General features: G+C 44.0%; 1 pseudogene; it reads right to left on the reverse strand.

Annotated features, from left to right (window-relative positions):
• Positions 1–7696: 7696 nt before the first annotated feature.
• LOC120882515 lies at positions 7697–8047 on the reverse strand (annotated as a pseudogene).
• Positions 8048–10020: the final 1973 nt, after the last annotated feature.

Genomic DNA, 10020 nt, shown 5'->3' on the forward strand with positions numbered 1-10020 from the left:
ATTGACTACACTAAATCCTTTGACTGTGTGGATCACGACAAACTGTGGAAATTTCTTAAAGAGATGGGAATACCAGACCACCTTATCTGCCTCCCGAGAGATTTTTATGCAGGTCATGAAGCAACAGTTAGAACTGGGCATAGAACAATGTTCTGGTTCAAAATTGGAAAAGGAGTATGTCAAGGTTGGATATTGTCACCCTGCTTCAGTTCAGTTAAGTCGGTCAATCATGTCCGACTCTTTGCAACCCCATGGACTGCTGCACACCAGGCTTCCCTATCCATCACCAACTATAGGAGTGTGCTCAAACCCATGTCCATCGAGTTGGTGATGCCATCCAGCCATTTCATCCTCTGTAGTCCCCTTCTCTTTCTGCCTTCAATCTTTCTCAGCATCAGAGTCTTTTCCAGTGAGTCAGTTCTTCACATCAGGTGGCCAAAGTATTGGACCCTCAACTACAGCATCAGCCCTTCCAATGAATATTCAGGACTGATTTCCTTTATGATTGACTCCTTTAATTTCCTTGCTGTCCACAGGACTCTCAAGAGTCTTCTCCAACATCACAGTTCAAAAGCATCAATTCGTCAGTGCTCAGCCTGCTTTATGGTCCAACTCTCACATCCATACATGACTACTGAGAAAACCATAGCTTTGACTAGATGGACCTTTGTCAGCAAAGTAATGTCTCTGCTTTTTAATATGCTATCTAGGTTGGTTATAGATTTTCTTCCAAGGAACAAGCATCTTTTAATTTCATGGCTGCAGTTACCATTTACAGTGATTTTGGAGCCCAAGAAAATAAAGTCTGTCATTGTTTCCCCATCTATTTGCCACAAAGTGATGGGACCAGATGCCATTATCTTTGTTTTTTGAATGTTGAGTTTTAAGCCAGCTTTTTCACTCTTCTCTTTTACTTTGATAAAGAGGCTCTTCAGTTCCTGTTCGGTTTCTGCCATAAGGGTGGTGTCATCTGCATATCTGAGGTTATTGATATTTCTCCTGGCAATCTTGATTCCAGCTTGTGCTTCTTCCAGCCCAGCGTTTCTCATGATGCACTCTGTGTATAAGTTAAAGAAGCGGGGTGACAACATACAGCATTGACGTACTCCTTTCCCAGTTTGGAACCAGTCCGTTGTTCCACATCTGGTTCTAAGCGTTGCTTCTTGATCTGCATACAGATTTCTCAGGATGGGGTTAAGGTGGTCTGGTATTCCCATCTCTTTAAGAATTTTCCACAGTTTGTTGTGATCCACACAGTCAAAAGCTTTGGCATAGTCTATAAACCAGAAGTAGATTTTTTTTTTTTCTGGAACTCTCTTGCTTTTTATATGATCCAACAGATGTTCGCAATTTGATCTCTGGTCCTCTGCTTTTTCTAAATCCAGCTTGAACATCCGCAAGTTCTCAGTTCTCATATTGTTGGAGCCTGGCTTGGAGAATTTTGAGGGTTACTTTGCTAGTGTGTGAGATGAGTGCAATTGTGTGGTAGTTTAAACATTCTTTGGCACTGCCTTTCTTTGGGATTGGAATGAAAATTGACATTTTGCAGTCCTGTGGCCGCTCCTGAGTTTTCCAAATTTGCTGGCATATTGAGTGCAGCACTTTCACAGCATCATCTTTTAGGATTTGAAATCGCTCAGCAGGAATGCCATCACCTCCACTAGCTTTGTTCATAGTGATGCTTCCTAATGCTCACTTCACTTCAGACTCCAGGATGTCTGGCTCTAGGTGGGTGATCACACCATCGTGGTTTTCTGGGTCATTAAGATCTTTTTTGTATAGTTCTTCCATGTATTCTTGCAACTTTTCTTAATATCTTCTGCCTTTTTAGGTCCATACCATTTCTATCCTTTATTGTACCCATTGTTGCATGGAATGTTCTCTTGGTATCTCTGATTTTCTTGAAGAGATCTCCAGTCTTTCCCACTCTATTGTTTTCCTCTATTTCTTTGCATTGATCACTGAGGAAGGCTTTCTTATCTCTCCTTCCTCTTCTTTGGAACTCTGCATTCAGATGGGTATATCTTTCCTTTTGTCCTTTGCCTTTAGCTTTTCTTCTTTTCTCAGCTATCTGTAAGGCTTCCTCAGACAACCCTTTGCTTTTTTGTATTTGTTTTTCTTGGAGATGGTCTTTATCACTTCATCCTCTACAGTGTCATGAACCTCTGTCCATAGTTCTTCAGACACTCTGTCTATCAGATCTAATTCAGATGAAGCATAAGCTGGAATTGAGATTGCAGAGGAGAAATATCAATAACCTCAGATATGCAGCAGAGAAGACAATGGCACCCCACTCCAGGACTCTTGCCTGGAAAATCCCATGGATGGAGGAGCATGGTAGGCTGCAGTCCATGGTGCCACTAAGAGTCAGACATGATTGAGCGACTTCACTTTCACTTTTCACTTTCATGCACTGGAGAAGGAAACGGCAACCCACTCCAATGATCTTGCTTGGAGAATCCCAGGGACGGGGGAGCCTGGTGGGCTGCCGTCTATGGGGTCACACAGAGTCAGACATGACTGAAGTGACTTAGCAGCTGCAGCAGCAGCTATGCAGATTACACCAGCCTTATGGCAGAAAGGGAACAGGAACTAAAGAGCCTCTTGTTGAAGGTGAAAGAGACGAGTGAAAAAGCTGGCTTAAAACTCAACATTCAAAAAGCAAAGATTATGACATCTGGTCCCATCACTTCATGGTAAATAGATAGGGAAACAATGAAAACAGTGACAGACTTTATTTTCTTGAGCTCCAATATCACTGTGGATAGTGACTGCTGCCATGAAATTAAAAGACATTTTCTCTTGGAAGGAAAGCTATGACAAACCTAGACAGCGTATTAAAAAGCAGTGACATTATTTGTCAACAAAGGTCCATATAGTTAAAACTATGGTTTTTCCAATAGTCATGTATGGATGTGAGAGTTGAACCATGAAGTAGGCTGAGTGCCAAAGAATTGATGCTTTTGAACTGTGGTGTTGGAGAAGACTCTTGAGAGTCCCTTGGACAGCAAAGAGATCAAAGCAGTCAAGCATAAAGGAAATCAGTGCCGAATATTCATTGGAAGGACTGATGCTTAAGCTGAAACTACAGTACTTTGGCCACCTGATGTGAAGAGCTGACTCATTGGAAAAGACCCTGATGCTGGGAAAGATTGAAGGCAGGAGGAGAAGGGGACGAAGGAGGAGAAGAGGATGACAGAGGATAAGATGGTTAGATGGCATCACCGACTCAATGGACATGAGTTTGCCCAAACTCCAGAAGATGACAGAGGATAGGGAAGCCTGGCATGCTACAGTCCATGGGGTTGTAAAGAGTTGGACATGACTGAGTGACTTAGAAACAAAGCCCAATATGTATACACCTGACCCTCAAACAAAGCAGGCTGTAGAGGTGCTGACCCACACACAGTCAAAAATCCACATACAGCTTTCTAGTCCACATACATCCATGGTTCCATGTCCACCGAGTCAACCAAACATAGATCACATAGTTTTTTAGAATTTATTTCCTACAGGAAAAAACACACACACATTTAAATGCACCTGCACACCTTAAGCCTATGCTGTTCAAGGGTCAGCTGTATGTATAATAAATTAAAGCAAACTCCAGGCCCCAATTGTCTTCCAAAGCTTCCTTCTCCTTATCCCTGAGATGCCTATGTGAAAACCTGGGGCTCTGGTGAGTAATTGGAGAGTCAGTGGCCTAGGTCATCTGAGATCCCCTTTACTCTCAGGAAATCCTATTACATACTCTCCAAGTCTAATAAGCAGGAATGTGATTTCCCCGAGGCCTTGGATGCTGCTTCAGGGGACCCCTTCTTCTCTCAAGAGGCCCCCAGGGGAACTGATGACAGACGATGCCCGCTTCTCAACTGAGTTGGAAATGAGCCCTCACTCCTGCTCAAGTCCTCTGCCGGGGACCAAGGTCAAACCTGTGTGGTCTCAGATCCCAACGCTTTATTATCAGAAATAAAGTAAATTCTACACTTCTCTCCTCCCTCACGCAAGGCAGCAGCATGCTCTGGCCCTATCTCTGGTAATATCAGGTTTATAAGAACAGTTTCTCACTTTTATTCATTTGAGAATTGAATTAGCTTTCACATTGGCCTCCACAGCTTCAAAGAACATCTCCCAGCCATCATTTACCACACTATTAAATCGAGAAACATCTTGTCGGCACATCTGATAATTTGATTCTGAGTGATGTTTGTGTTGTTGCAAAGGATTTTAGCCAGCAACAATAACGTTACGGATGTGTGGCTGGGCCTTTTAACTACTAACTCAAAAGAGATTTCGACAACTGGCTATGGCACTGGTAATGAAGAGACTAGATTAGTTTGAAAGTTATTATGTTTCAACGGGAGGAACTGGATTCAATTTAAAGATACTCCCAGGTCTGGCCATGGTAACATCTTCAGTTCCTCACATGAAACTAGGTAAAAAGTCTGCTGTTGGAGCAGTGGGCGATCTTCAAAGCCCAGCATGCTAAATAGGTTTGGGATAATTACTGTCAAGTTCCCTGTTTAGTTCTTCCTTGTAGGTAAGACCTGCCAAGAGTTATAGGCTCAATAGTAAGAGCAGAGGGTTTCAACCCAAAAGACTGAGGTTCAAATTCCAGAGCTGGTACTTGGGCAAATAACATATTTATCAGATTTCTCTCTAATCAGGAAAATAATAATAGTAATATTGTCGATGGGATTCATTTAGATCAGAATTTCTCATCCTTGGCACTACTGACTTGGGGATGGACTCTTTGTTGTGGGGGTTTGTCTGGTGTATTACTGGATGTTTAGCAGGATCTCTGACCTCTCCCACTACATATCAGTATCAAACCCCTCCAGAGTGAGAATCTAAACTGTGTCCAGACCTTTCCCATAGTGCCTAGAAGCAAAGTCACTCTGAATAAGACCCACTGGTTTGATAATGTTGTCAAGGCTCTTAGATGGTGCCAGACTCATAGTAAGGGCTCTGCTGCTGCTGCTGCTAAGTCGCTTCAGTCGTGTCCGACTCTGTGCAACCCCATAGATGGCAGCCCACCAGGCTCCCCCGTCCCTGGGATTCTCCAGGCAAGAACACTGGAGTGGGTTGCCATTTCTTTCTCCAATGCATGAAAGTGAAAAGTGAAAGTGAAGTCGCTCAGTCGTGTCTGACTAGTAGCGACCCCATGGACTGCAGCCTACCAGGCTCCTCTGTCCATGGGATTTTCCAGGCAAGAGTACTGGAGTGGGTGCCATTGCCTTCTCCGAGTAAGGGCTCAGTAACTGTTATTAAGACTTCTTTTTAAAAGTGTCTGAGCAACCTGGACCCTTCTCATTAATAGTGGGTTGAATGTGTGCTTGTGGGTCTCTGCTGTACCTGCTAGACCAGGATTGTCTGTGGATCCAGGTTAGGAGAACACCTAAGGAGATGTGAATTCTGGTGGCTTTTGTGTGACCCGACAGCCTAAATTCCCTAATCTGCATACTCACAATAGTCAGTGTAATCACACATCTTGCTCACAGCAGGATAAGATACCTCTGTGGACAAGTGAGGCTGACCGGCACAGTATGTCTCATATCTATCCATCCTTTTTTTAAATAAACATTTGCATGCATACTAAGTCACTTCAGTGTGTCCGACTGTGTGCAACCCATGGGTTACAGCCTTCTGGCTCCTCCATCCATGGGATTCTCCAGGCAAGAATACTGGGGTTTGTTGCCATGCTCTCCTCCAGGAGATCTTCCTGACCCGGGGGTCAAACCCACATCTCTTAAGTCTCCTGCAGTGACAGGTGGGTTCTTTAAAACTAGTGCCACCTGGGAAGCCCAATAAACATTTATTCAGTGTCTATTATATGCCAAGTTATGCCCTGGGCATTTGGGATACAATGAATAAATATTGGTCTTGGTCTTCTAGAAGTTACAGTGTGGCAGAGAATACACACAGGAAAATGAATATGGCAGAAAGTGATAGAAAAAAAAAAGGAAGCAAAGAAAAAGGTAGAAAGAAGAAAAGGAAGGAAGGAAGGAAGGAAGGAAAGGCCAGAGTAAAACTTGGCCACCCAACGCAACCTGGAATATTGGAAAGACTCCTTTGTGAGACTCAGAGTTTTGAAAATTTAGGACCTAGTTTTTCCTCTCCCAAAACTGGCTGTAAGGATTTATTTCATATTTAATCTTTTTACTTTTCAGACTAGAAAATTTGAGGACAAAGAGATAGTAACTCTTGTTCAAAGAAATCCAGTGAGTCTTCCCTGAGTTCAGAGTGTCTTTATGCTATAGGTCTCGTGTGTGTGTGCGTGTGTGTGTGTGTGTGTGTGAGTGTGTATGTGTGCGTGTGTGTGTGTGTGTGTGTGTGTGTGTGTGTGTAGGATAAGTCGCTTCAGTCATGTCCAACTCTTTGTGACCCCATGGACTGTAGCCCGCCAAGCTCCTCCGTCCATGGGATTCTCCAGGCAAGAACACTGGAGTGGGTTGCCATGCCTTCCTCCAGGGGATCTTCCCAACCCAAGAATCAAACCTATGCCTTTTGTCTCCTGCATTGGCAGGCGGGTTCTTTACCACTAGTGCCACCTGGGAAGCCTATAGGCCTCCTATAGGAGGCAAATAAATACAAGAAACTGAATGTGGCTGACAAAATGTTCTATTCACCAGAGGAAAATAAAATGGTTTCTCAGTTTCTAGTACTGCATCCTGGCCTCTGTGTGTGTGTGTCTGTCTGTCTGTGTATATGTATGTGCATCTGTGTGACTATTGAGACATTGGCAATATCTGTTGTGATATTTGCCCATTGCTGGCTGTTTCAAAGAGAACAGATTGCTCGACAGGGGTAGTCATGGGCTTGAAATGGTCTAGAAGCTGCTGTTTCCTGGCAAGTGGGGTAAGAGTTTCTCTAGCAGAGACAGAAAAGTGTGAGGGGAATGTAGCCGCAGTAGGAGGAGGAATCTTTCTTTTACTCTAAACCAAGAAAATGAGCATGACCTGACAGGTAGTGCTCTGACAAGTGTTTAGTGTTTGAATGAATTAATGCATAAGGGAAGTGAGTAAAACTTGGGACAAATGAGTTCTTCCTGTGTTTACTTCCAGAAGAGAAGGGTGAATTCCATCTTTGGTTTTGTCTGGCCAGCCTGGCTCTTTTTCTCCAAATCATCCCTCCACCTACGACATCCATTTGTTTTCCTTTAGAGGGACCGTGTTCTCAAATGACCCTGCATCTCCTGTCACGGGAGCAGACATCTGATCCAGAATGGGCCCATTAGAGCATACTTCTCTGCACCAGAAACAGCGGAGTGACCAAAGAAGGGGTCCCTGACCCCTGCTAAGCCAGTGAGTCCATTCATGAGGCCATTTAGACTAGCATTGCAGGAATGAGTTCAGTATCTCTAGAATGACTGACATCATATATAGAACAATCAGGAGTTAGCAGGAGCCATTTTTTTAAACAACCGATTATCAGTTTATTGGGGGCTTCTCTCGTGGCTCAGATGGTAAAAGAATCTGCCTGCAACATGGCAGACCTGGGTTTCATCCCTGGGTTGGGAAGATTCTTGGAGAAGGCAATGGCCACCCATTCTAGTATTCCTGCCTGGAGAATTCCATGGACAGAGGAGCGAGAGTGGCAAGCTACAGTTCATAGGGTGGTGAAAAGCCAGACACAACTGGGTGACTAACAATTTCACTTCTCACTTTCACTTTATCAATTTATTTAAAAGATTAATTTAAGCATCTGCAATGGTGACTTCAACCTCAACTCCTGACTCAGTGATGATAGAGGTGATCTGTCTGACACTCTCAGAATGTGCAAGTCAATGTTGCTTGTGGATCCTTGCCTGGAAACAATTCCTAGTCTTAGAAGCACCTTTTCCAAGTCCTCCTTGTATCCTTGTAGTTATTCTCAGAGTCTCAGTAGGTATCTGAACCCATGCTTTCAGTCTGAGATTGTTTTCCTTCACATCTCTGGTCAGCTCAGCACTAACCTTCTCCAAAGACTTCATGTTGCAGCCGAGGGTGATTCTCATCTGGTGAATCACCACCACTGGCTCCACGGAGTAGTGTGTGTGTGTGTGCATGCATGCGTGCATGTGTGCACGTGTGCGTGTGTGCGTGTGTGCATGCGTGTTCAGTCGCTCAGTCGTGTCTGACTCTTTACACCCCATGGACTGTAGCCTGCCAGGCTCCTCTGTCCATGGAATTTTCCAGGCAAGAATATTGGAGTAGGTTGCCAATTCCTCCTCCAGGGATCTTCCCAACCCAAAGATTGAACCCATGTCTCCTGCATTGGCAGGCAGATTCCTTACCACTGCACCAACTTACAGTATCTTTAAAAGTCACAGGTGAGGTGAGGCTTCCTGACCAACTTGTTCCTGGGGAGAGTGAACAGCGGTGGGTCAGGAACAGGAGCGGGTGGCCTTGGGGCTCCACTGAAGCAGCAACCTGCATTTTTCTCAAAGAGCAGGAGCTGTGTTTTTTGCTGTGTAGCTACAAACCATGTACAATGAGAGAGAAGAAAAAAGGAAACAAGCAGACAGATGCTATAGGAAATGGAAGAAGAATCTCGGGGTGTCTGAATCTTGGTTTTATGGATCCTGAAGTCTCCCTGCATTCCTGCCTTTTCCTGGGCTTGATTCATCCGTTCTTCATGAGATCCCTCCAGGTCCTTATAATTCCACTTTTCCTTAAACTATTTTGAGTTGTGTGTCTGTCAGTTGCAGTCAACAGAGTCCTGGCTGAACACACAGGCCAGGCATCAAGATAAGTTCATTCCCCTTGCCTGATTTGTAACTTCTGTGGATCGTATCAAGCAGGCGTACACCACCACACTGTAAGTCATCAACACAAGGCCCTTAGTCTGTAATAAAGCAACATTCTCCTTCAAATGCATTCAATACACCATCATAAGAGTAATAGCTCAGAAGTCGCTTTGTAACAAAGATGCCGATATTATAGAAACTCAAGATGGAGAATTTACTGGAGAGAGAAGAGCAGTCTATTGACCTGCTACAAATGTTCTGGCTCTGTTGTTATTCAAATATTTCTACTGCCTGGACTCCTGAATTTTTTCCTCTGTCTTCTGAACATGGGGGAGTCTTTCTCCTAAGCCTTTCCTACCTGTATGACTTTGAATTAATGCTTATCTGTGGAAATGGCAGTCCATGGTGTAACAGTTTGTGGCAGCCAATAGGCCAAGCTGCCAGTGAATCCACATAATCTGGAAGCCTCCATTCAGAGAGGAAGGAAAATCACCCTTTATCCACTGCTGACCACTTTTCTAGGCACTGTCCTCTTGTTATTATCTGTCATAACATAGCAAATGTGATGCTCACAGCCACACAGCAAGGATTGATACCCTATTTTAGAGGAAGCTGAGGCTCAGATTAGTTAAGGAAGTGGTCCAACTGATCAGCTATGGGGCAGGGCTTGGAATTTGGATTTTTCTGTTTTTTTTTTTTTTTTTTTCTGGCTTGATAGCCCCTGTTCCCTCTTTGTTGAGATCTTTGAGGGACACAGAGAGACTTACCAGGAGAAATTCCTGACTGCCCAGAGTGGAAGGAAGTCCTGGCTCATTCAAACCAGGCTCTCTTTACTGAAATATGAGTGCCTGCAGTCTATAGGACCTACTGCATCCCAGGACACTTCCCTCTTTTTAACATGGGAACTCCATGTCGGAAACCTACCTTTTTTGTAAAATAACAGAAGAAAATGCTCAACTACCTTTTGTCCTGAAATTCTTGTTCCTGGCTTCTTCTCCCCTCTGCTGCTAATATGGCCATTCTCCTTTCCACTCAGCTGGGTCCAAAGCCTCGGAAATAGTTTGCTGACTTCTTTCTTTACCAAATTTCTATTTTGCACCCCAGAGCAAAAATGAGACCTGAGAAACTGCAAATCTGCCTGGTGTCCCTACTTCACTTCTTGCACTGTTGGAGGGAATGTAAATTGATACAGTCACTGTGGAGAATAGTATGGAGATTCCTTTAAAAAAGTAAACATATGAGCTGAGGTGTCTACTTGGCCATTTTCCAGAAGGAGCTCTGGTCTAAAGGGC

This window comes from Oryx dammah, unplaced genomic scaffold, assembly GCF_014754425.2.
Source record: "Oryx dammah isolate SB20612 unplaced genomic scaffold, SCBI_Odam_1.1 HiC_scaffold_2, whole genome shotgun sequence".
NCBI classification, from domain to species: Eukaryota; Metazoa; Chordata; class Mammalia; order Artiodactyla; family Bovidae; genus Oryx; species Oryx dammah.